The following is a 27,194-nucleotide window of genomic DNA, read 5'->3' on the forward strand; positions in this document are numbered from 1 at the left end:
AGTCAGGAAAACATTACATCAAAGAACAATGAGGTGGGGCCACAAGGGGTCAAATGTTGCAGATGCTGGGGCCTGTATGAAAAGCAAAAAACAAGCAAAATACAATATAAAAAAAAAAAAATGTTTTTGCTGGAAATCACAGCAGGTCCGGCCGCATCTGTGTAGAGTGAACAAGCCAACGACGACTCGAGTCTGGATGACTCTACGTCAGGTGGGGTTACATGTAGCGTGACATGAACCCAAGATCCCGGTTGAGGCCATCCTCGTGAGTGCGGAACATGGCTATCAGTTTCTGCTCAACGATTTTGCGTTGTCGTGTGTCTCGAAGGCCGCCTTGGAGAATGCTTACCCGAAAATCGGAGGCTGAATGTCCTTGACTGCTGAAGTGTTCCCCAACTGGGAGGGAACACTCCTGCCTGGTGATTGTTGTGCGGTGTCCGTTCATCCGTTGTCGCAGTGCCTGCATGGACTCGCCGATGTACCATGCTCCGGGGCATCCTTTCCTGCAACGTATGAGGTAGACAATGTTGGCCGAGTCACATGAGTATGTACCATGTGCCTGGTGGGTGGTGTCCTCACGTGTGATGATGGTATCTGTGTTGATGATCTGGCATGTCTTGCAGAGGTTGCCGTGGCAGGGTTGTGTGGTGACGTGGTTGCTGTTCTCCTGAAATCTGGGTAATTTGCTGCGAACGATGGTCTGTTTGAGGTTAGGCGGCTGTTTGAAGGCGAGTAGTGGAGGTGTGGGGATGGCCTTAGCGAGGTGTTCGTCGTCATCGATGACATGTTGAAGGCTGCGAAGAACATGGCGTAGTTTCTCCACTCTGGGGAAGTACTGGACGACGAAGGCTACTCTGTTGGTTGTGTCCCGTGTTTGTCTTCTGAGGAGGTCTATGCGATTTTTAGCTGTGGCCCGTCGGAACTGTCGATCAACGAGTCGCGCGTCATAGCCCGTTCTTACGAGGGCACCTTTCTGCATCTGTAGGTGTCCATCGCGTTCCTCCTCGTCTGAGCAGATCCTGTGTATTCGCAGGGCTTGTCCATAGGGGATGGCTTCTTTAACGTGGTTAGGGTGGAAGCTGGAGAAGTGGAGCATCGTGAGGTTGTCCGTGGGCTTGTGGTACAGTGAAGTGCTGAGGTGTCCATCTTTGATGGAGATTCGTGTGTCCAAAAATGAAACCGATTCTGAGGAGTAGTCCATGGTGAGTTTGATGGTGGGATGGAACTTGTTGATGTTATCGTGTAGTCTTTTCAGTGATTCTTTGCCGTGGGTCCATAGGAAAAAAATGTCGTCGATGTATCTGGTGTATAGTGTTGGTTGGCGGTCCTGTGCAGCAAAGATGTCTGGCTCGAACTTGTGCATGAAGATGTTGGCATATTGGGGTGTGAATTTGGTCCCCATGGCTGTTCCGTGTGTTTGGGTAAAGAACTGGTTGTCGAAGGTGAAGACATTGTGGTCAAGGATGAAGCGGATGAGTTGTAGGATGCCGTCTGGAGATTGGCTGTTGTTGGTGTTGAGTACTGAGGCTGTCGCAGCGATGCCGTCATCGTGGGGGATACTGGTGTAGAGTGCCAAGACATCCATCGTGGCGAGGAGTGTTCCTGGTTCAACTGGTCCGTGGGTGCTGAGTTTCTGTAAGAAGTCTGTAGTGTCGCGACAGAAGCTGGGAGTTCCCTGTATGATGGGTTTCAGGATGCCCTCGACGTATCCAGAGAGGTTCTCACACAGGGTTCCGTTGCCTGATACAATAGGACGTCCGGATGTATTGGCTTTGTGTATCTTTGGGAGGCAGTAGAAGTCTCCCACACGGGGAGTATGTGGGATGAGAACGCGTAGGATGCTTTGAAGGTCTGGATCGAAGGTCTTGATCAGTCTGTTGAGTTGGCGGGTGTGTTCTTTGGTCGGATCTGCAGGTAACTGTCTGTAGTGTTCCTGGTTGTCCAGTTGTCGGTATGCTTCTTTGCAATAGTCCATTCTGTTCTGTATGACGATGGCTCCTCCTTTGTCTGCTGGTTTGATGACGATGTTGCGGTTGGTCTTGAGAGCGTGGATGGCGTTGCTTTGTGCTCGGGTGACATTCTGGACTGTCTTGTGAGTGCGGCTGATGAATCTGACGTTGATGCATCTCCTGACAGCTTGAGCATACATGTCAAGCTTAGGGCAGCGACACTCCGGAGGGGTCCAATTTGACTCTTTCTTCTTCGGTTGCTGCACTGCGGATCCCTCTGTCTACTGTTCCAGAACATTGATTGTCTCATTGGGTTCACTGCTGACATCTTGGGATTTGTGGAAGATTTCCCAGAGCCTCATTCTCCTGATGAATTCCTCTGTGTCTGCCGCGAGACCGATGGGGTCCATTTTGGCGGTGGGGCAGAAATTGAGCCCTCGGCTGAGAACTTCGATTTCGTCTGGTTGAAGGGTGTGGTCGGACAAGTTGTCGATGGACGTCCCTGTGGTTTCAACCGTGGTACCGGGGGAGGCTTGGTTGCTGCTGGTGGTGATGCCGAGTTTCTCAAGCTTCCTGTTCTTGGTGTGCATGTAGGTAGCGTAGTTCCGTTGCCTCGTCTGTTTGGCGGTGTCTCATAGCTGGTCTGCTGTGTCCTGAGCACAGGCTGAGAACATGAACTCTATCTTGGTTTCGAGGTTGTGGCGTCTGCTGTAGAGCTGGTGTATGAGATGGTTGAGGAGTGTGCGAGAGGTACGACGGCAGAGTCTCTCAGCGTAGTCTGTGTTGTAGGTCGACTTGAGTGGGTTCGTGATCTGTAGTCCTTTCGGGATCTTGTCTGCTTTCTTGCATCTCTGTAGAAACTTGATGTCAGTGACGATATGCGCGATCTTCTTGCAGATCCTCTCCACTTTGAGCCGGCAGTTTGTGGTGTCGACAGTAGCCATGATGTGGAGATGCTTGACTGGGGTGGACAAATGTGTGACTTCTGCGACAACGGATGAATGGACACCGCACAACAATCACCAGGCAGGAGTGTTCCCTCCCAGTCGGGGAACACTTCAGCAGTCAAGGACATTCAGCCTCCGATTTTCAGGTAAGCATTCTCCAAGGCGGCCTTCGAGACACATGACAACGCAAAATCGTCGAGCAGAAACTGATAGCCATGTTCCGCACTCATGAGGACGGCCTCAACCGGGATCTTGGGTGCATGTCATGCTACATGTAACCCCACCTGACGTAGAGTCATCCAGATTCGAGTCGTCGTTGGCTTGTTCTCTCTGCACAGATGCGGCTGGACCTGCTGTGATTTCCAGCAAAGTTTTTGGGTTTTTTCTGTTTTTCATACAGACCCCAGCATCTGCAACATTTGACCCCTTGTGACCCCACCTCATTGTTCTTTGATGTAATGTTTTCCTGACTGACCTGTTTGGACACCATTCACACCTTTGATTGCTGTGATTATCTCTCTGCCGAGGTGTGATAAAGGGCAGTTAGAAAGATTACCTGTAATCATCTGGCAGTGTTCTGTGACTATATATGCTGTGTCTATATGCGTCTCTTCACTTCACCTTATGAAGGAGCAGCACTCCGAAAGCTCGTGATTTCAAATAAAGCTGTTGGACTATAACCTGGTATTGTGTGACTTCTCACATTTGTCCACCCCAGTCCAACACCAGCATTTCCACATCATTAGTCCATCTGTTAGAGCTTCAGAATTATTATCAGCAACTCATGCAATGTCAATGAGAGAGATGGAAAACTATTCTGTCACCAGCTTGCTGTGATGCACCCCTCTGTCCGTCCCCCACTTGCACATCTTCCACCACTCCTACGATCTCCAGGACCGCCTCCTCCCAGGGGGTGTGGTGGGCTACTGAGGGTGGTCCTCCTCCTGTCCTCGCTCTTTCTCGCTTATTGTGAGCTCTTTTCCTGCAATGAGGGAGACAAGTGGAGGTTGAGTGAGAATGAAGGAGTGAGTGTAGTGATTCCATAGAAGGAGACAAAGATGGAGTGAGGTGGCAAGACCAAGGGCCCTCCCTGTGTGTTGTCAGTTGTTTTCATATCATCACAGTGATAGGGAGTGTGAGGGCTGCATAGTCGAATAGTTAGGTGAATGTGACCATAGAGAGAGAGGGAATGGGTAATGGTGCATGGATGTCAGTGTCAAGTGGGATGTGGCAGAAGAGATTGCTAAAGCTGAGTGCTGGTGAGGAAAGGCAATGGGGATCAGATTGAGGGTGATGGGAAATTCATACTCACTTTTCCAGTGCGCAGAAGGTCATGAAACCTTTTCTTGCATTTAATCCAGGTTCTGCGGTTTACTAATAATGAATTGACCTCCTCTGCCACCTGGATCCACACAGCCTTGGTCTGCTGGGGAGGCTTCTTCCTCCCTGAAGAAGGGAAGAGCACCTCTTTATGAGCTCTTGCTCCCTCAACTAAAGCCTGCAAGGCAACGTCATCAAACCTCGGAGCAGCCCTAGGTCTCTCGCTGGTCATTTTACCTCCAGGTCCCTGTAGCTTGAAAGGCCAAAAGGTTGGCAATCTGCAGAAGAAGCAAGGCTTGTTGCAGACCTTAAATGCAGCAGCAATGATGACGTCATCGGAGGTGATTTTCAGACTGGAAAAACTCATTTGCCATGGGTTCCCACACGTTGGAACTCAATTGGCCAATTAAGTTAAAATCGCATCAATCTCCCACATCGATTTAGATTCGGGTGGATAACACAAAATGCGGATTACACGACCCCAGCCCGCCCTGAATTAAAATCCAGCCCTTTGCGTCTGTCTTCACGGAAGGAGACGCAAAAAACTTCCCGGAAATAGTTGAGAACCAAGGGTCTAGCGAGAATGAGGAACTGAACGTAATTAGTATTAGTAAAAAAAATTAGTACTGGAGAAATCAATGGGACTGAAAGCTGATAAATCCCCTGGACCTGGCCTACATCCTAGGGTTTTGAAAGAGGTGGCTATATAGATAATGGATGCATTGGTTGTCATTTTCCAAAATTCCATAGATTCTAGAACGGTTCCCACGGATTGGAAGGTAGCAAATGTAACCCCACTATTTAAGGAAGGAGGGAGAGTGAAAATGGGAAACTACAGACCAGTTAGCCTGACATCAGTAGTAGGGAAAATGCTAGAATCTATTATTAAGGACATGATAACAGGGCACTTAGAAAATAATAATAGGATTAGACAGTGTCAACACGGATTTATGAAAGGCAAGTAGTGTTTGACAAATCTGTTGGAATTTTTTGAGGTAGTAACTAGCAGAATAGATAAGGGGGAACCAGTGGATATGGTGTATTTGGATTTTCAGAAGGCATTCAATAAGATACCACACAAGAGGTTATTAAACAAAATTAGGGCTCATGGGATTGGGGGTAATATACTAGCATGGATTGAGGATTGGTTAACGGACAGAAACAGAGAGTAGGAATAAACGGGTCATTTTCAGGTTGGCAGGCTGTAACTAGTGGGGTACAGCAAGGATCAGTGCTTGGGCCTCAGCTATTCACAATCTACAACAATGATTTGGATGAGGGGACCAAATGTAATGGGCCAGTAATTCCGGTCCCAACGCGTGAGTACGGACGGGGTACTCACGTGTGGGCCCGTTGGAAGTGCCAGAATTCAGCATGCACAGCGCATGCGTGGGAAACCGACATTTCCTCCAAGGGGTTCAGAGGTCCAACGCGTGTGCGCAGGACTCTGCGCGCACGCGTTGAACTTCCTTCTTTTTGACAGGTTTGCCCGTGTGCAAGGGCCTGAACTTTTTACACATATAAAAAGGAGGCGTAAGGAGTGGATTCTTGAAGGTAAGTGGTCTATTATTTAAAATTATTACATTTTTTCCACAGCTTCATTGTTTTTAAGGACTTTACAGTAAGGGAAGTTTATTTTTAGACCTGATTTCTTAAAAAATTATTTTTTTCAAAAATTTTATTAATTGTTTAAAATCGTTTTTTAAAGTTATTTATAGTTTATTTAATTATTGGGATGTTTCTTTAAATTTTATTTAAAGTTAAACTAGTCTTTTGGGTGCCCGTACTTTTCATGAGTTTGACAGTCTTTACTATCAAACTCATGAATGAAGTTTCCCCTCCCCTGATTGGCTGCAGAGTGCTCACCTGATTCCAGCCGGCACATCGCACGAACTACGCCGCTGGATCAGGCAAGCACATCACGCCAACATCTGAACCGGGCCAGTGACAGGAATTCCAAGCACGCCCAGGCTTCAGATGTCGGCGCGCCGGGTGAGTGCACATCGGGGGCTTGCACGCGCGGCAAGCACCCGATCCTAATTTCCGGCCCAATATATCCAAGTTTGCTGATGATACAAAGCTGGGTGGGAATATAAGTTGTGAGGAGGATGCAAAGAGGCTTCAAGGGGATAGAGACAGGCTAAGTGAGTGGGCAAGAACATGGCAAATGGAATATAATGGCCTAGAAATTCGGGTCCCAACGCGTGAGTAAGCACGGAGTACACACACGTGGACCCGATGGAAGTGCCGGTTTCTTGCATGCACTACGCATGCGCGGGAAACCGGCATTTCCGATCCTCTGAGCAAAGGGGTTCAGAGGTCGAACGCGGGAGTCTGCGCGTGCGCGTTGAACTTCCTTTTTTTTAACAGGTTTTTCCGTGCGTGAAGGCCTCTACATTTTACACATTTAAAAACCAGGCGTAAGGACTTCATTTTAAAAGGTAAGTGGTCAATTAATTAAAATTAGAATTTTTTTCCACAGGTTTATTATTTTTAAATACTTTAAAGTAAGGTAAGTGAATTTTTAGCCCCATTTTTTTAAAAATTATTTTTTTCAAAAATTTAAATCATTGTTTAAAATAGTTATTTCATGTTATTTATAGTTTACTACCTGAAGTGCCCGGTGGTGCCGAGGCTTTTTCGAGGGCATGTTGTTGTTGGAAGAGAGAGAGAGCGACTGGGGGGAAGAGAGAGAGCGACTGGGGGGAAGAGAGCGAGCGACTGGGGGGAAGAGAGAGAGCGACTGGGGGGAAGAGAGGGCGGGGAGGGAGAGGGCGGGGAGGGGGGGAGGGGGAGGGCAAGGGCGGGGAGGGGGGGAGGGGGAGGGGGGAGGGGGAGGGCAGGGAGGGGGAGGGGGAGGGCGGGGGAGGGGAGGGCGGGGGAGGGCGGGGGAGGGGGGGAGGGGGGAGAGGGGAGGGGGGAGAGGAGGGGGGGAGGGGGGCGGGGGGTGGGAGGCGGGGGGGCAGGGGGGGCGGGGAGGAGGGGGGAGAGGAGGGGGGTTGAGGAGGGGGGGACAGAGACAGAGGGAAGGAGAGAGAGAGGGCGAGTGGCCCGCGGCCGCAAATGGAGCCAAACCCCGAGAACAGGCGTGAGCCGGCTTGAGGCTGAGAGACCGGGGTAACCCTTCCCCCCCTTCCAAGCCCCCGTCCTCCCGAGCACCGGCCGCGCCGCCCCGCCCCGCACTCCACTCCCGAGAGCCCCGCTCTCCGAGCGAGACGGCCGGCGGGCCCGGTTGCCGGGGTAATCCTTCCCGCTCACCAAGCCCCAGCCGAGATCCGCACTCCCGAGAGCCCCGCCCCCCCCGCCCAAGCCGAGTGCGGAATAGAGAGAGACGCCGCATCTCAGCTGCTCCTGCTGCGCGCGCACCCTGACCCTCGTGGCTGACGCCGTTGTCCCGGGTAATGTGACACGGGGGGGGAGGCGGGGTGAGGAGCTTAGCAGAAGCCATGGGAGAATTACCTAGGTCGGGCCTGGCTGGGCAAGAAACACCCAGGCTTTCAGGCCTAACAAAAACGGGGAAAGGTAGGAAAAAGAATCTTCAGGTTAGAGAAAATATTTACAAATGAATGAAGTTTTTTTAAAACAATTTAATAAATTCAATTTTATTTTGCTGGAAATGTATATTTGAAAAGAAAGATGTGATGAAATATATTCCATTCATCACTGCCTGTGACTGTGGTCGGTTTCAGTGTCATTTCCCTTCCCCCAGTCCTCATTGTATTATGTATTGGAATGTGCTGGAATGTGCTGTGTGTAGGGCTCCGCCCATACCTGGCCCCTTTTGTAAGCTGGCTCAGTCTGGCCTCAGCCTCCAGAAGGAAGACATCTCTCTCTTTTACGTGTTACTTTCTAAGTTAATAAAAGCCTTGTTTTGTTTCGCTAACATCGAGTCTCGGAACTTATTGAGGCACATCAAAAGACGCAGAAAGCAGGAAAAAGAATGGAAGCAAGATGGCGGCTACTCACCTCGGTTCAGAACGATAAGACCTCGAGGTCACTCTGTCGCTAATGAGCGGATAATGAGATGCTAATGAGCGGAATGTTGAAGGTTTTTCGGATACCGCGGGCGCGATTTTTGCCCGGCCGAAACGTAAATAAAGTTAAGACCGTTTTGGAAAGGTAAGCTTTCTTTCGACATAACACACGCGTAGGTACGCTCTATAACTTTCGATCGCATACCAGACAGACGCACACGTGAGGATAGACAGACAGAAGGACAGAAGGACAGACAGACAGAAGGACAGACAGACAGAAGCATCGCTTTATATATATAGATTTTAAAAGTGTGATTTTTTAAAATATTTATTTGAAGGGTAAGTACTGTTTTGGGGGCCGGAGTTTTCATTAGTTTGACAGTTCTTTCTGTCAATCTCATGAATGGGCTTTTCCCTCCTCCAGTTGGTTGCCCATGGCTCACGTGATCCTAGCGGATGCATCGCACTAACTACGCCGCTGGATCAAGCAAGCACAGTGCGCCGGGAGCTGGACCGGGCCACAGAGAGGAAATCCACGCAGGCCCAGGCCTCAACTGCCGGTGCGCTAGGTAAGTGTAGGTCGGGGGCTTGCACCCGCAGGAAGCCCCCGACACGAATTTCTGGGCCAATGTGGAGAAATGTGAAGTTATCCACTTTGGTAGGAAAAATAGAAAAGCAGAGTACTTTTTAAATGGTGAGAGATTGGGAAATGTTGGTGATCAGAGGGACCTGGGTGTCCTTGTACATGAATCACTGAAAGTTAACATGCAGGTACAGCAAGCAATTAGGAAAGCAAACGGTATGTTGGCCTTTATTACAAGAGGATTTGAGTATAAGAGTAAAGATGTCTTACTGCAATTATATAGGGCCCTGATGAGGCCACACCTGGAGTATTGTGTACAGTTTTGGTCTCCTTACCTAAGGAAGGATATACTTGCCATAGAGGGAATGCAACGAAGGTTCACTAGACTGGTTCCTGGGATGGGGGGATTGTCCTATGAGGAGAGATTGAATAGACTAGGCCTATATTCTCTAGAGTTTAGGTGATCTCATTGAAACATACAAAATTCTTACAGGGCTTGACAGGGTAGATGCAGGGAGAATGTTTCCCCTGACTGGGGAGCCTAGAAACAGCGGTCACAGTCTCAGAATAAGGGGTCAGCCATTTTAGGACTGAGATGAGGAGAAATTTCTTCACTCAGAGGGTGGTGAATCTTTGGCATTCTCTACCACCAGAGGGCTGTGGAGGCTCAGTTGTTGAGTATATTCAAGACAGAGATCGATAGATTTTTGAATATTAAGGGAATGAAGGAATATGGGTATAGTGCAGGAAATTGGAGATGTGGTAGAGGATCAGCCATGACCTTATTGAATGGCGGAGCAGGTTCGAAGGGCCAAATGGCCTACTACTGCTCCTATTTCTTATGTTCTTATGTTTTAAGTAGGCATGTCTTATTAGTACAACACCCACTTAGCACCTACTTTCACTCTTTTCCCAAAATAATCCCCTAGGGTTTTGTAGAATTCTGGTGTGGAATGTGGAATGAGGGAATGGTGGTGAAAATAATTTGAAAAGATGTTTTTAAGAGAACTACTGATGATTTTTTGATTGTTTCTTGGAAAATAAACAAATCAATGTTTTCAGACACTAACAGCAAGTAAATACAGGGCTGCCTTAACAAATACAAATTGCATTAATATGTATCTTCTAATACGTACACTGTTTTTCATGTCAAAAATACCTCATAAAACATTCCAAAGATCATGGCCTAGAAATTCGTTTGCCCCCAAAAATGAGTGCGGGGATCACGATGCGCTCGGAACCCATGCAAACTTTGTGCTGCCTGGCCATTTGCGGGGTTGTAACATTCAGCCCAGTGCTGAACGTGCTGCTGAGTGGCTGAACGCTCAGCAGGAGACATAAGTTCATGCAAGGCTAGCACCAATTAAAGCACACGAGTTCTGCTGCAGAGGACTCAGATGAGGACTTTGATGTGGCGGCCTACTGAAGGATGCTGATGGGTGTGCAAAACAAAATGCTTGGTGCACTGGTCAGGCCTGCCGGAAAGACTGAGTGCAATGTGAAGGAGCATGGGAGAGTCCGGCACCAACCTTGCACAGGGCTTTGCGCAGAGCTTGGAACCCATCTTTTCCAGCATGGAAGGGGTGGGCAGATCCATTAGTGCACTTGTCAACCCAACCATCATGCAGCGTCTGATGGCTGATGTCTCAGCTTCCATTGAAGCACAAGCACAAGCCACCATACATTTGTGTGCTGCACTAGAAGCTCAGACTTCTTTTATGCAAGCTCAGACTGTTCCCATGCAGACTCAGCTTGCTGCCACGCAGTGTGGAAAGGAGCTTGCAGGGTGTTACAGCATTCCAGCAATCTGTCCTCCAACAGATGGCTAGGAATGCTGAGGCACTGCCCCGGGGAATGGCAGTGGCTCCATGGAGGATGACCCTGCTGTCCTCTGTCAGGATGACAGGATGACAGGATTCGTCCTCCCACCACTGTCACTCTGCCAGTGCCCTTGCCTGTTACCCAGCCTGCCCAGACTACTGCCACCTATGCCGAGGTGATGCAGTCCATAGCCAGGCATTCAAGGCCCAGAGCTGCTCGAGGTCGTCCTGCAGGCCCATCTGCAGTCTCCCCAACTGAAAGTCAGCAGCTTTCCACCAGCCATGCTGCAACAACTGGGATACCACTGCACAGGAGCACTAGGACAGGCAATCATTAATGGAATGCACAAGGGTGATTAGTTGACTTTTTTAGGTTATATTGGATGGATTCATGGATAAAGTTGGATTGGAATGTTTCTTTTGTGGTGGCTTTTATTTCAACATTATGGCCAAGAGGAAGCTGTGACATTCAGTAACAAAGGGAAGGGAAGGTGTTGGACTATTGTTGAATGGGGAATTTGGGTTGCGTTCACTCAAACCGCAGTCGAATGAGTCGATCACAGACAACCCGGGCAGAATGATGCTGTCTGGGTTGCCTCCTCTTCCACGTCCTCCTCTTCCACGTCCTCCTCTTCCACGTCCTCCTCTTCCACTTCCTCCTCTTTCGCTTCCGCTGCCTCCTCGTCCTCAGCTGATCACTGTATCCCTGGTGGCAAGGGCTGTGCTCCCATGATGGTAAGGTTGTGGAGCATGCAGCAGACCACGACGAATCTTGAGACACATCCTGGTGAGTACTGCTGGACTCCTCCAGAGCAGTCCAGCCAGCGGAAGAGTTGTTTAAGGACACCAATGGTCTGCTCTATGATGTTTTGTGTGCCAGCATGGCTCTCATTGTAAGCATGTGGCCAACATGTGGTTGGGTTGTGGAGCGGAGTCATGAGCCAGGTGGTCAGCAGATAGCCCTTGTCACCCAGTAGCCATCTCTGGTTTATGTGTTGGGTCAAAGACTGAGGGAACAGCAGATTGCCAGCAGAATGAAATCATCATGACTACTACCAGAATACCAGGCATTCACCATCATGATGTATTGAGCATGGTCGCACACCAACTGCATATTCAGTGAATGATAACCTTTGCGGTTGCACTACGTCTCAGCATTTAGATGCAGTGTCTGCAAAGCCACATGCATGCAGTCGATGGCACCCTGCACCATGGGGAAACCTGCTATCCTGGCAAAGCCACGTGCACGATCTGCCTGCTTCTCTCTGGTTAGATAGAAGTCAATGAAGTCCCATCTCCTGGCATAAAGAGCATCTGTCACCTTATTCTGCAGCAGTGGATGGTGAACTGGGAGATGTTACAGATGTTGCCTGCTCCAACCTCGAACGATCCCGACACGAAGAAATTCAGGGCAATGGTCACCTTCACAGCTGTAATGTAAAGAGGGAAAGCAGTGTAATGTTTGTCACATGGTTTGGTATGAGCATGCTCAATTCGCTCAGGCCTAATAAAGGAAGCACATGGACTAGCAACTCATCATGTCGCTGACCTTTATTTGTTCTACCCACATATATTATATTTTGGCAACCAGGATGGGATCCCAAAGCCATCTTTAGGGATCATGGAAGGACACAGTGTTCACCATTCGAGTGGACAAGTTTAAGTTGAATTTGTGACACCTAAACTGAATTTTTGCAATGTTTTATCGTTAATGCTTGTACAGAATCGTTTGTGCTTCGCCTTCGTGTGTATGTATACACAGCAACAGCGGCATTGATTCTCACAGGTACACAGGTAACATGATGAGTCACTGTTCGACGGGATCAGGACAATCATGGCCCCGCCTACAGGATTCATTGGAAGCCTCGGCATGTATAACTGAGCTCATGAACCATTCAGTTCTTACGTTGAGTGGATGCAGATGTTTTTTAGGGCCAATAACATTATTGAGACCGAAGGTGCAGGTGAGAATGTTCAAGCTCAAAATAAAGTCATTTGTGAATGGAAGAAAGCAATTTTTCTAACAGAGATCGGGCCAGATGTCTACAGAACGTTGACAAACCTATTCGCGCCAGAGAAAGTGAAGGATGCATCATTTCAAGACATTGTCGAGAAACTCGAGGACCATTTCGACCCAAAGCCATTAGAAATAGCAGAGAGCTATAAGTTCGGTACCAGAAACCAAAAACAAAGTGAAACCATCAGTGAGTACATTGTAGCTCTTAAAAACCTGTCTTTGCTTTGTAACTTCGACACATTTTTAGATTGTGTGTTGCGAGATAAGTTTGTGTGTGGACTGGTGGATGAGCGCACACAGTCCAAGTTACTGAACACTCCGAACCTAACGTTTGACATAGCATGCAAAATTGTCCTATCTATGGAGATGGCATCTAAGAATGCTAGGGAGCTCCATCCAACTCAAGTGACTAGTGCAGCTGAGGTCTACAGTCACAAAGCCACCGCCGAACCTCAAGCTAAGAGACTGAGTCAAAAGCATGTCGGTGAGAGCAGTTCAGTGAATTGTTATCGCTTCAATGGAAATCACTCACCACAGTCCTGCCAATACAGAAATGTGAAGTGTTTTCACTGCCAGAAGCAAGGCCATATTTCAACAGCTTGCAGAACTAGATCTAAAGCAGGAAGTAAGAACCATTCTAGTGGCAATGCAAAGCAGCAACAAAAGGGAGGAGTTCACAATATTGAAGTGAACACACCTGATGTTGAAGAACTACGTATCTACAGTATCTATGCCACTAGCGGCAATGCAAGCAGTCGTGAGAAAGACTTCCATACAAAACTTTTGATCAACGAGCGATATATTGATATGTGTATCGACATCACGGCAGACTGCTCTATCATGAGGAAGGACACATATGAGTGTAAGTTTAATCAAGTACCACTTACAAAGAGTAAAGTACAGTTAAAAACCTACTCCGGAGAACTCCGAGAGACATGTGGACAAATGGAATGTACAGTTCAACACAATGGCCAGTCAGTAAAGCTGCCTATTATTGTAGCACGCTACAACAACAGGCCAACTCTCACGGGCAAAGATTGGTTGAGAAAGTTAAAACTAGACTGGAAAAACATCTTCAGTGTAGATGCTTCAAAGAAGCGACTCGACACAATGCTGAAAAAGCACGTTCACAGACAGTTATGAGGGCATCACTGGGTATGACACACATATCTGAATCAAGTCCAACGTGAAGCCTGCCTATTGTAAGGCAAGGCCAGTCCCCTATATGTTGAAAAGTCAGGTGGAGGAAGAGCTAGCGAAGCTCAGAAAGAACGGAGTGCTAGTAAAAACTGACAAAAGTTAATGGGCTACCCCAATTGTGGTAGTGCCCAAAGCAGACAAAACTGTACACTTGTACAGTCTTCTTCTTAGGCAGTCCCTCGGAACTGAGGATGACTTGCTTCCACATTAAAAATGAGCTCGCAGGTGGCTGATTAGTCCAATGTGGGACCTACAGTCTCTGTCACAGGTGGGGCAGACGGTGGTTGAAGGGGCGGGTGGGTGGGGTGCTTGGGTTGACGTGCGCTCCTTGCGCTGCTTGCGCTTGGCTTCCGCTTGCTCCCGGCGAAGAGACTTGAGGTGTTCGGCGTCTTCCCGGATGCTTCTCCTCCACTTTGTGCGGTCTTAGGCCAGGGATTCCCAGGTGTCGGTGGGGCTGTTGCACTTTTTCAAGGAGGCTTTGAGGGTGTCCTTGAAGCATTTCCTCTGCCCACCTGGGGCTCTCTTGCCGTGCCGGAGCTCTGAGTAGAGCGCTTGTTTTGGGAGTCTCGTATCGGGCATGCGGACAATGTGACCCGTCCATCGGAGCAGATTGAGCGTGGTCAGAGCTTCGATGCTGGGGATGTTGGCCTAAGCAAGAACACTGACGTTGGTGCGCCTATCCTGCCAATGGATTTGCAGGATCTTGCGGAGGCAGCGTTGGTGGTACGTCTCCAGTGCTTTGAGGTGCCTGCTGTACATGGTCCATGTCTCTGAGGCATACAGCAGGGCAGGTATCACTGCTGCCCTGTAAACCATGAGCTTAGTGCCGGGTTTGAGGTCCTGGTCTTCAAACACTCTCTTCCTCAGGTGACACTTGTACAGTGACTACAAAGTTACTATCAACCAAGCAGTTGACGATGAGCAGTACCCGTTACCTACATCGCAAGATTTGTATGCAGCACTCTCTCAGTCAAAGGTTTTCTCCAAGCTTGACCTGTCGCATGCTCACGCTCAGCTGAATGTTGACAAAAAGAGTCAACAGTATCTCACCAACACACACAAGAGACTGTACTCATACACTAAGCTGCTGTATAGTGTAAAGTCCTCCCCCAAAATCTTGCAAGCTATGATGGATAAGATTTTGCAAGGAGTTCCAAATTGCTTATGCAATTAAGATGATGTGCTGATCTCAACAAGCAGCGAGGAAGAAAATCTAGAAGTGTTAGAGTTAGTGCTGCAAAGGTTGAATTCCCACAATGTCAAATTGAAAAGGATCAAATGTGCTTTTGTGTTGCCCGAGGTTGTGTACCTTGGTCTGAAAGTTGATGCAAATGGCTTGCAACCAGTGAAGGAAAAGGTTGATACTGTCCTCAATGCTCCAAAGCCACAGAACGTGTCTGAGTTAAGATATTTTTAATTGGAATGGTCCAGTACTATGTACATTTCTTACCTGAGTTAGTGACCATGTTAGCTCCATTGCACGAGCTCCTCAAGAAAGATGTTCAGTGGAAGTGGAGGATAGCGCAACAGGAAGCTTATAACGCTTGTAAGAGGAGTCTCTTTAGCGATGCTCTACTTGTGCACTACAACACAGAGTGTGAGCATAAGTTAGTATGTGATGCTTCTAACTATGGTGTGGGAGCTGTCATAAGCCATGTAATGGATGATGGGCAAAAGAAACCAATTGCGTTCGCATCACGAACCCTCACAAAGAGCGAAAGAAACTATGCGCAAATTGAAAAGGAGACATTCGACATAATGGCCCAGAAATTCGGGTCGGGGGCTTCCCGCAGGTGCACTTACCTTGCACGCCGGCAGTTGAGCTCTGGGCTCCCGTGGAATTCCGCTCCGGGGCCTGGCCCAGTTGCCGGCGCGCTGTGCTTGCGTGTCCCAGGGGCATAGTTAGTGCGATGCGTCCCCTGGGATCACGTGAGCCATGGGCAGCCAATCGGAGGAGGGAAAAGCCCATTCATAAGATTGACAGAAAGACCTGTCTAAACTTATGAATACTTCGGCCCCAAAGTAGTAGTAAACCTTCAAATAAATTTTAAAAAATCATCACACTTTTTAAATAAACTATAAATTACATTAAATAACTATTTTAAACAATAATTTAAATTTTTGAAAAAAATAATTTTATAAAAAAACGGGGCTAAAAATAAACTTACCTTGCTTTAAAGTATTTAAAAATAATAAACCTGTGGAAAAAATGTTTTAATTTTAATTAATTGACCACTTACCTTTTAAAATGCAGGCCTTACGCCTGGTTTTTAGATTTCTAAAATCTTAAGACTTACCCTCACGGAAAAACCTGTAAAAAAAAAACATAAGTTCAAAGCACACGTGCAAACTCCCGCGCGCACGCGTTCGACCTCTGAACCCCTTCGTTCAGAGGAACAGAAGTGCCAGTTTCCCGCGCATGCGCAGTGCATCCAAGAAACCGGCACTTCAATTGGGTCCACGCGTGAGTACCCCATGCGTACTCACGCGTTGGGACCCGAATTTCTGGGCCAATGTTTGGAATCAAGAAATTCCAACAGCTCCTGATCGGTAGAAAGTTTACCCTGATAACCAATCATAAACCGCTCCTAGCAAGCTTGGGGCCCAAATCTGCCATCCCTGCAATGGCCGCATCAAGAATGCAACGTTGAACAGTGCTGTTGTCACAATATGACTACACGATTGAATAGCGCACTTCAAAGCAAAATGCAATCGCAGATGCCTTGTCCAGGTTGCTACATGAGGACTCATGTGTTGGGAGTGAAGGTGAGATTTTCACGCTAGATGCAGTTGACAAAGACTTTCCTGTGAATGCAACTGAGATTACAGATGAGACTCAAAAGGACTCAGTACTGAAAAGAGTGTATGAAAACACCTTGAATGGATGGACTGATCAGTGTATGGACATAGAATTGAAATCATTCCATAACCATCGTACTGAGCTGTCTTGTGAGCAAGGTTGTATCAAGTGGGGAAACAGAGTGGTGGTACCTACTTCTTTGAGAGATAGAATTCTGGCCGAACTTCATACTGAACATCCAGGAATCGTCAGTATGAAATCAATGGCAAGAAGCTTTGTTTACTGACCTGGATTGGACAGCGATCTTGAATCACTTGATAGCAAATGCAGCGTTTGCCAAAATTGCAGAAACAAACCACCCAAAACTCCACTACAACCCTGGTCATGGCCATGTCGACCTTTTCAGAGAGTACATGTAGACCTCTGTGAGAAAGCAAATGATTATTTCCTATTACTTGTAGATAGTCACTCAAAGTGGATTGAAGTGAAACACATGGGTTCAAATACTACAACTGAACGTACCATAGATGAGTTGAGGTCTATCTTTGCATGTCATGGCTTACCTGAAGAGCTTGTTTCTGACAATGGCCCTCAGTTCCGTTCTGTTCTATTCCAGGAATTCATGAAATGGAATGGTATCAAACACACTCTCGTTCCACCATATCATCCAGCTTCAAACAGAGCAGCCGAAAGGCCAGTCAGAATAGTGAAAGAAGCTCTCAAAAAGCAAGTGTTGCAGGGTTGTTTTGGACTCAGCATGAAGCAACGTTTGGCAAATTTCTTGCTAAAGTACAGAACTACTCCACACACTACAACTGGATATACCCCAGCAGAACTCTTGATGAAGAAGAGATTGAGAACATGATTGAGTCTTGTTCAACCAAATTTGGCCTCAAGAGTCGAACAGAAACAGTTGAGTCAGAAAGATTATTATGGCAGCAATCAGAAAGAATGCAGTTTCAAACAAAACAAGTGTGTTTGTGTTCTCAGTCCCCCAGCAAGTCAAGTTCACACAAGTGGGATATAGGAACCATAGTAGAGGTTGGTGGAACCAAGAGATATTTGGTTGAAATTGATGACAAAATCCTAAGTGTTCATGTAGATCAAATGATTTCTGCTAGAGATGAACCAAGACATGATCTTGAACCACTTGATCATGAACACATACTGGCCCAGAAATTCCAGAACGGGGCTTGCAGCGCGTGCAAGCCCCGTATTTACACTTACCCCGCGCTACTGCCGATCAGCTCCAGGGACGCCTGGAATTGGTGTTTCCAGAAGAAGAATCCCGGGCAGCGTATGACGTCACGCCGCCCAGGAGTGCAGCCAGCGCGAAGTCAGGAGCGTGCAGTGCAAGTGAGACACGCCCCTTGAGGTCTCAGTTTCACTGGACACGCCCCCAATGTTTCTGTCAAGCTGCTAACCATTTTTACATGCAAAGCAGCAGTTTAAATAGGTTTTTGGAAGTTTTTGGAAGATTTTGGTAACTTTCATAAACTTTTTAAAATGTTTACATTATTTTGAGTAATCTGAAGTAGTTTTAAAGAGAATTAAAGCAATTTAAAGACTTTTAAAAGCCCTAAAAGAATTTTTTTAATTCCATTTATTTATTTAGCAATGTCGTCGTCATACGTGTCTTCACACTGCTCCCTTTGGGGAACTGTATGAAGTGGTGGAAGGATTTATGGCCATGATTAACGCTCATTCCGTGACCGTAACCATCTTTGAACCAGCCATTAGGGCGGTTAGTCCTATGGCGGGAGGGTTTTACGGGCTCCCACAAGCTATACAAGGAGGGGGGGCCACCCACACCCACGGACGCAAATATCCCACTGGATGTCAACCCAGAATTTAGAGCCGGAGCTCCGACTCCACTTGCCGGGACTGTCTGGAGCGGGGTTCGAAACCCTACCCTGATCTGGCCCAGCGGCGGGGATCCTACCGCTATGACAAAGGCCCAGTCCAATTAGCAACATGAAATGGCAGCATAGGGCTCCAGTCACGGGGAGGGAAAAGGCGCAGGAAACGTATGGGTGTCACCTTTTGTGCGGAGTGGGCCTTTTGCGTAGCAGTAAGCATCCCCGCCGCTGGGCCAGAAGGAGTAGGGTTTTGAACCCCACTCCAGACAGTCCCGGCAAGTGGAGTCGGAGCTCCAACTTTAAATTCTGGGTGGACATCCAGCGGGATGCTTGCGTCCGTGGGTGTTGGTGGCCCCCCCCCCTCAGATGGGTTGTGGGAGCCCGTAAAACCCGCCCGCCATAGGACTAACCACCCTAATGGCTGGTTCAAAGATGGTTACGGTCACGGAATGAGCGTTAATCACGGCCATAAATCCTTCCACCACTTCATACAGTTCCCCAAAGGGAACAGTGTGAGGATACGTACGATGATGACCTCTTGCGCAATGCACCTCCTTGGACCCTCAGTCGCAGATGCGAGGGGGCAAGTTGTGCAATTGTTAAATTTTTTATTTTATTGACATGTAAAATGTTGGCCCAGTAATTCCCTTCCAAATGCACTAGTACGGTCGGGGTACTTACGCATCTGGCCGGATGAAATGCCGGTTTTCAGCATGCACAGTGCATGTGGGGAAAACCGGCATTTCCTGTCCTCTGAACGAAGGGGTTCAGAGGCAGAACGCGTGCGGCTGCACAGGCAGCGCGTGCGCAGTATAATTCGCCGCTTTCATTAATGCTTTCAGTGAGGTCCAGTCATTACAACTTACACATGAAAAAAGCATGGGTACAGTTGCTCCAGAGGCTGCGGAGGAAGATATTTCTTATCGTGGAGCTTCTGACAGTATGTATGTCTGTATATATTCCTTTGCGTGTTATGTATATATTCCTTTACTTATGTGTAGGAATGTATTATTTAATTATGACTTTCAGAGAAAGTAACTTACTGGAAAATCATAATTAAAAATATACATTCATACACATTAGTAAAGGAATATAAAACATACATACATATACGTAAAGGAATATATGTGGACATACATACATAACTCATTCTCACATTCCATTCACACAGCCACAATTGCTCCTTCTACCTACCGTTCTGAAAACCCGTTTAAAAAAAAAAAATTAAAGTTTAAAACTTAGTTAAAATTTCTTAAAATAACTTCCCTCCCTTTCCCAAACCTAAATATTGCATTTCATAAGCTCCTCCATAAAATATATCTCCTTCCCCAGCCAATGAACAACTTTACACTTGCTTTTTTCAAGTGCAAGTTCTAGGGACTTACCCTCACTGAATCCATCAGTGAAATCTACAAAGTTCACTGCGCAAGCGCTGCCTGTGCAGTCGCACGCGCTGTGAATAGACCTCGGGTCTGGAAATGCCGGCGTTCCCCGCATGCGCTGTTCCTGCTGAACGCCGGCATTTCCAACGGCCAGATGCGTGAGTAACCCGACCGTACTCACGCTTCTGGCCTGGAATTTCTGGCCCACTGACTCAGTACAGACTTCAGAAACTGAAGTACCAGGTTCAAACAAATCTGAGATAGAAACATCTTTGAGTTCGGAACCAAAACAAAACAGCCTGAAAACTGTTTCAAAACCAAAACCTTCTTTAAGGAGATCAGGAAGGCTCCACAAACCTGTTATTAAACTGGATTTGTAGTTCATTTAAAAGAAAAAAAAGCCAGGAGTTTTTGTTATGTGGTACATGTAATGCTGGGAAAGGTGGGACAAAAGTTTTATTGTATTTGAGAGGAGAATACATACATTTTTTTTAAGGGGGAAAGCAGTGTAATTTTTGTCACATGGTTTGGTATGAGCATGCTCAGTTCGCTCTGGCCTAATAAAGGAAGCACATGGACTAGCAACTTATCATGTCACTGTCCTTCATTTATGCTACTCACATATATTACAAGCCACTGGCAGCGCTGTCCTTGCCCTGGTGTGAGGCTACAGGTCTGGTTGCAAGAGGTGGCAGAGTTCTGTAAGCACATCCTTCGTAAAGCGCAGACTCCTCACACACTGCTCTTGGCTCAGATTGAAGTAAAAGAATTGCTCTCGAAAGACTGAGAGTTGAGAGCCCTTCTCCCCCTCCTCCTCCTCCCTCTGCAAGCAGCTTGTCCCCTTCTTTGCTGCCTCTGCTCCATCTCCCTGTCATGCTGCAGGCCATGGAGCATGACAACTAGAGCATCCATGGCTGGGAGCAAGTGGTCTGACCAGAACCCTTGAAGTCAGAAGCAAGGCCTTCTCCACTTGCAGCACCACTCCCTGTCACCTCACCAACTTTAAACAACTCAAAAAAGCACCAAACACTTCCACAAACTTGCACAGAACCAATAGAAATTAATCAGCAACTTTTCTGAGAGTGGTTGATGATCCCTATAAATATCGCTGGTAGGAGGTCCTTGCAGCTGCTGAATGCATGTTCAGCTGCGCGAGGTTAACACAGGGCATTACTTCCACTGTTAAGGATGAAAATGGCAGCGTTGGCATCAAACTTAGCACCCCCGTGCCGGAAATTGAATGGTAGCACCCCAAGCAGGAGGCAGGCACTACCGGAAGCGCTCCCCGTCCTTCCTGGGGCACTACCATTCAATATCGCGGCACTATGTGCAACAGCACCATGCATGCCGGCACATAGTGCCACGGTACTACAGGCCTCCCTCCCCTGATTAAAGGGGAGGGGCCTAGCACAGCACGCACCGGGGCCCTGCTGGACCACCGGGGAGCGGGTTGCCGGGAAAAGAGCCCGGCACTCAAGAGGAGTGCCGGACTGACCGATCGCAGCCGGCACCCTGCAGGAGGAGGTGAAATGGGGCAGGTGCTGGCAGGCGGCCCACAAAAAATGTCCGCCCAGCACCTGCCCTTTAATTTGCGCTGCCACGGCCGCAAACATGGCACCCTGACCCTGTTGGACATAGCGTCCAGTGGTAGGTCAGGGGGTGCAAGCCAAGTTTGCGGCCGGGGCGCTGCGCATGCGATGATGTCATCGCTGGAGGCGTAGCGCCACAGGGCACTACCGGCTACCGCTGCCGCTAACTTCACGCTGAATTTCACAGGAGGCGTTAGTGGCGCCGCGCCTGGGCGCTAGGTGCTTTGCGCCCAATTAGCACGCAACCCAATTTTTTCCCCTTAATCTCTCCTGCCTTTCACCCATCACAGACCTTCCCTTTTCTTCTTTTGACCCCTCTTCCCTGCCTCTGCACTTGCTTGAAACCTGTTATATCTCTAACCTTTTCCAGTTCTGACGAAAGGTCATCGACCTGAAACATTAACACTGTTTCTCTCTCCACAGATGCTGCCTGACTTGGTAAGTAGTTCCAGCATTTTCTGTTTTTATTACACTAGCTTTGATGTTTTCATATGCGAGTTGTTGGTGTCATATTATTTGGTTTTCTGGGATTTAATTGCAGTTTTTATTGGCAGGGCATAATGTTTTTATTTGGAGGCTGGGCATCAGCTGATTTGGAAGGGGCACAGAGGTGGGAGGTTGGGATGGTACTTTCTGGATGGAGATATTCAGGATAAGGCAACTGTTTTAATTGGCTGCCTAGTTTCTAATTATGTGAGTGCTCTTTTATGGTTCTCAGCTGACTCTTCAGAATATTCCTCCAGCTCTTCATTGGTGACATCAGCAGAGTTCAGTTATTGTTAATCCAGTATCACATTTCAGTCTATGACAATAGCATGTCATAATGATCCTCACACCTTGGCTGGTCAACACTGTTGAGTCTGTGTGTCCCAGTTATGCTTATGATCAATCACTGGACACAGACAACAAGAATAACTTTTAACAGGTCTTTACTATTCGGAGGTCAGGGTTGAACTGCCCAGCAGTTCCCTACACAACACTTATATACCGGTGTGGTCACCACCGGTATTACAGTATACAGCAGCCAAGAGAAAGTAGTACATCTCTTAAGGTGGAACAGGTTACATACACCACAATCCTCCCTTTTTAGCTTAACAGTTATATCCCCATTTAACATAACCTAATAACATATATATATATATACAACTTCATGCAAAACAGTTCAAAGATTCAGTCTCTGAGGAGGCCTCCTGATTCGAGTTGGATAACGCCTTTCAGGGGTCTCTGATTCTCGTTGCTGGGGTGACTCATCTAGTTGGTCTCTTATGGATTGGACATCATCATCAGGTACATTCACTTCTGAGGTAGATGCTTCAGGTTCACTAACTTCTTCCACGGTTGTCTCTGCCGTAACTATGGGTTCGACCCTTGTTCTCGATTCTACCAGTTGGTCAGCATGACGCCGTATTACATTTTCACCAATATCTACCGTGTACATCAGGGGTCCTTGTCTGGCCCGAATTGTTCCAGATTGCCATTTCTCGTTTTTATAGTCCCGGGCTAACACTGGTTGTCCTATTTCGAAACTCCGAGTGGTCTTGTTATTTATATGCTGGAACTGTTTGTTTTCAACTTCCCTCCGCACATTTGGTTTTAACAAGTCCAACCTGGACCGCAACCTCCTGTTACAGAACATCATGGCAGGACTTTGGTTTGTCACTGCATGAGTGGCGTTTCGATATGCCAGTAGGAATTTGTCCACCTTGTGTTGTAGTGGAATCTGATCTTCGCTCATGGCCTTTATTGCTTTTTTGAACGTTTGTACAAATCTCTTGGCCAACCCATTTGTAGCCGGATGATATGGGGCAGAGGTATAATGTTTCACCCCATTCTTCTTCATGAATTTCTGGAATTCTTCTGACACGAACTGCGGTCCGTTGTCTGAACATATTTGTTCTGGCAATCCATTTCTTGCAAATATCGTTCTTAGCACCGCGATCGTCTTTTCCGAGGTAGTGGTAGTCATCTTAATCACTTCTGGCCATTTAGAATGTGCGTCCACCGCAATTAAAAACATGGAGTCCATGAATGGACCAGCAAAGTCAATATGTACACGTTGCCATGGGGTTGAAGGCCATTCCCATGGATGCAGCGGTGCAATCGGAGGTGCATTTTGCACTTTTTGGCACCCTGAGCAGCTTTTCGTCAGATCCTCTATCTGTTGGTCGATACCCAGCCATCACACATAAGCCCTAGCAAGGCTTTTCATCTTGACTCCCCCCAGATGACCTTCATGCAGTTCCTTTAGAACTCTCTCTCTTAACTTAGGAGGAATAATCACCCTTGTTCCATACATCAATGTTCCTTGACAGACGGACAGCTGTTCTCGTCTTGCTGAGAATGCCGGTAACAGTGGATCACCATGTGCTGGCCATCCCTTCACTGTCACTTCGTAGACCCGGGACAGTGTCGGGTCATTCCTGGTTTCTCTTTCAATACTTGCATTGGTGACTGGTAAACATTCGATGATGGTCGAGTGAAATAACTCAACAGGGTCAACCGTCGGTGCCTCCTCCTCTGTAGGTAGTGGCAGGCGCGACAGCCCATCAGCATTACCATGCTGCTTTGTACCTTTGAATTCAATCTGATATTGATGTGCCCCTAGGAAAAGGGACCATCTCTGGAGTCTCTGTGCTGTCATCACCGAAACACCATTCTTAGGGTTAAAAATGGATACCAACGGCTGGTGGTCTGTCAGAAGCGTAAACTTTTGGCCCTGCAGGTAATGATTAAACTTCTTTACTCCCCACACAAGGCTGAGAGCCTCTCTATCTATCTGAGCATAGTTGCGCTCAGCGGAGGTCAATGATCTGGATGTGAACGCGACTGGCCTCTCCAGGGCATTTGGCAACTTGTGTGAGAGTACTGCCCCAATACCATATGGAGAAGCATCACAAGCTAAACGAATAGGCAGCGTTGGGTTGAAGTGAGCCAACACTTCCTCTGAGGTGATCAATGCCTTGCTTTTGCGAAAGGCCCTCTTACAGTCCTCGCTCCACTTCCATGGTACTCCCTTCTGTAAAAGAGCGTTCAGCGGGTGCAGCACCGTGGATAAATTTGGCAGAAACTTATGGTAATAGTTAATCAACCCTAGGAACGACCTCAACTGGGATACATTATCCGGAGCGGGAGCCTTCACAACAGCTTCGATCTTGTCAGGAGACTTATGAAGCCCCTCCTGGTCAATGACATGACCACAGTACGAGATCCGCTTCTGAAAGAACTCACATTTCTGGCGATTAACTCGAAGTCCATATTCTTTCAATCTGGTGAGCACCAGTTCCAAATTTGCAAGGTGTTCCTCGTCATCATCTCCTGTAATCAGAATATCGTCCAGGTAACATTGTGTGCCTGGAATTCCCTGTAATACCTGCTCCATGGCCCTCTGCCAAATTGCTGGAGCCGATGCCACTCCAAAAACCAGTCTATTATACCGGTACAAGCCTCTATGCGTGTTGATCGTGAGATACTGGCGTGACTCTTCCTCAACTTCCATCTGTAAGTACGCCTGCGCCAGGTCTATCTTGGTGAAGTGTTTCCCGCCAGACAACGAAGCGAAGATATCCTCAATCCGCGGAAGCGGATACTGCACCGTGTGAAGCACCGGATTAACAGTGATCTTGAAATCTCCACCGATGCGAACCTTCCCCAGTTCCCCCGGCTTGTTGCTCAATGAACGCTTCATGACGGGAACAATGGGCGTGGCCCACTCACTCCAGTCTACCTTAGACAGTACTCCTGAACGTTCTAGCCCTTCCAGCTCAGCTTCCACAGCAGGTCGTATCGCATAAGGTACCGGTCTGGCTTTGAAAAATTTCAGGTTTGCATGTTCTTCAACCTTGATGTTTGCCGTAATTCCTCTCAGTGTTCCCAGTCCCTGTTGGAACACCTCTTTAGCATCGTCTAATATTCTGGACAATCGTTTAGGTTTGACATCTTTTTTACCGGAATCTACCGTTAGTGCTTTTAAGGAATGCCAGTCCATATTTATTTTCCTAATCCACTCCCATCCCAGTAGTGGTGGACCTCCCTCAGGTAGCACATATAAGTCCATTCCTCGGCTTTCTTTGCCCTTGTGGACCACCTTTACCTCTATCTTCCCGATGGGGTATACTCTTTGCCCCGTGTATGTTTTCAATACAATCTCCGTATCCCGTAGGGGAAAATGTGGGAATAACCTTTTGTAATCTTGCTTATTCATGACCGTCAATGCCGATCCAGTGTCCAATTCCATCTTCACTTGGACTCCTGCTATCTGAAGTGTGACCCAAATTGTTTGGAGGTCTGCTTCCTTACCAACATTGTGTACTCTTAGACTACCCAGTTCATTACTGCTGGAGTCTGAATCTGACTTCTGTTCGTTCGAACTGTTCTCTGTCACCTTGTGTACCTTTCTGTACTTTTCCTGTGGTGACTTTTTGTTGCTGGTCTTCTTTCCTGACCGGCATACTTTAGCTATGTGACCAAGCCTGCCACATTTTCTGCATTCCTGATTTTTGAACCAGCACTGGTTCTGATCGTGCGTTGTCTTTCCACAACGATAACATTTTACTGTACCCAAGACCATTTGATTGGTGCTGAGTTCCGGTGACCGTAGCTGCATTTCCACTGTGCCTCTCGCTGCGGCTTCGTGCGATGCTGCAATAGTGACAGTTTTATCAAGCGTAAGATCATTCTCCTCAAGCAGTCGCTTTTGTGTTCCTTCTTTTAACAATCCACACACAAATTTATCTCTCAGCGCATCTGCTAGTCCTGTTCCAAACTGACAGTACTTTGATAGCTTACGCAGTTCAATTAAAAATTCAGCGTTGCTTTCGTCTTTCAGCTGCGTTCTTCTGCAAAATTTAAATCGTTCCGCTATCATCAGCGGCGTGGGGTTTAAATGATTTTTCAGGACAGTAACAATATTCGCGAAAGTCTGATCCGCCGGTTTATCTGGTGATAGAAGGTGCTTCAATAGCCCGTATGTCTTCGCACCCATTGAGCTTAATAAGGTTAGTGCTTTCTCATCATCTGGTACCTTATTTGCTTTACAATAAACTTCCATGCATTCTACATACGTGGTCCAATCTTCGATATCGCTATCAAAGGTATTAATGTTCCCATGTTTAGGCATCCTTGCAAGTTTTTAAATTTTTCTTTTTCTCAAAATGGCGGCTTCCCGCGCTTGTCTTCTTCCCCCGCCTACTAAAATGGCGGCTTCCCGCGCTTGGCGGTCTTTCCCGCACTCGTCTTCTTCCCCCGCCGACTACAATGGCGGATTCCCGCGTTTGCCTTCTTCCCCCGCTGGCTGCAATGGCGATTGCCTTGCTGCTGCCGTTCTCGCCTCCCCAGCGGTTCTCAATTCCCCGACGCTGCTTTGCCTCGCAGCCCCGCTTGCAGCCCGGTCCTTTACACCGGCTGCGTTTGAGTTCTCCACGGCTCTCGTGCCTTAAGCTGCCCCAGTCGCTGCGCCTCTCGGCCTCGATTGCAGCCCGGCCCTTTTTACCGGCTGTGGTCGAGTTCTCCGCCCTTATTCCTCTGTTTTCCCTCCCCTACTCCACAGCCAACGCGGCCGACTTTCTGCTCGTGTCACTGATCGGCTTACCCACCACCGTGGTAGAAGGGATGATCACTGCCTGTCGCTGATGGAGGGCTTCGTGGTCAGAATTTTTCTTTTTAACCCGGGTTCTCGATGCCTCCCGTGCGATGGTGCTCAGCAGGATGATGAGGGCGGATGCCTCTTCTCGACGCCCGTTCTGAGGACGAAGCTGC

The sequence above is a fragment of the Somniosus microcephalus genome, chromosome 7 (assembly GCF_052327205.1).
Source record: "Somniosus microcephalus isolate GS21.2 chromosome 7, FLI_Smic_1.0, whole genome shotgun sequence".
In the NCBI taxonomy this organism is placed as follows: domain Eukaryota; kingdom Metazoa; phylum Chordata; class Chondrichthyes; order Squaliformes; family Somniosidae; genus Somniosus; species Somniosus microcephalus.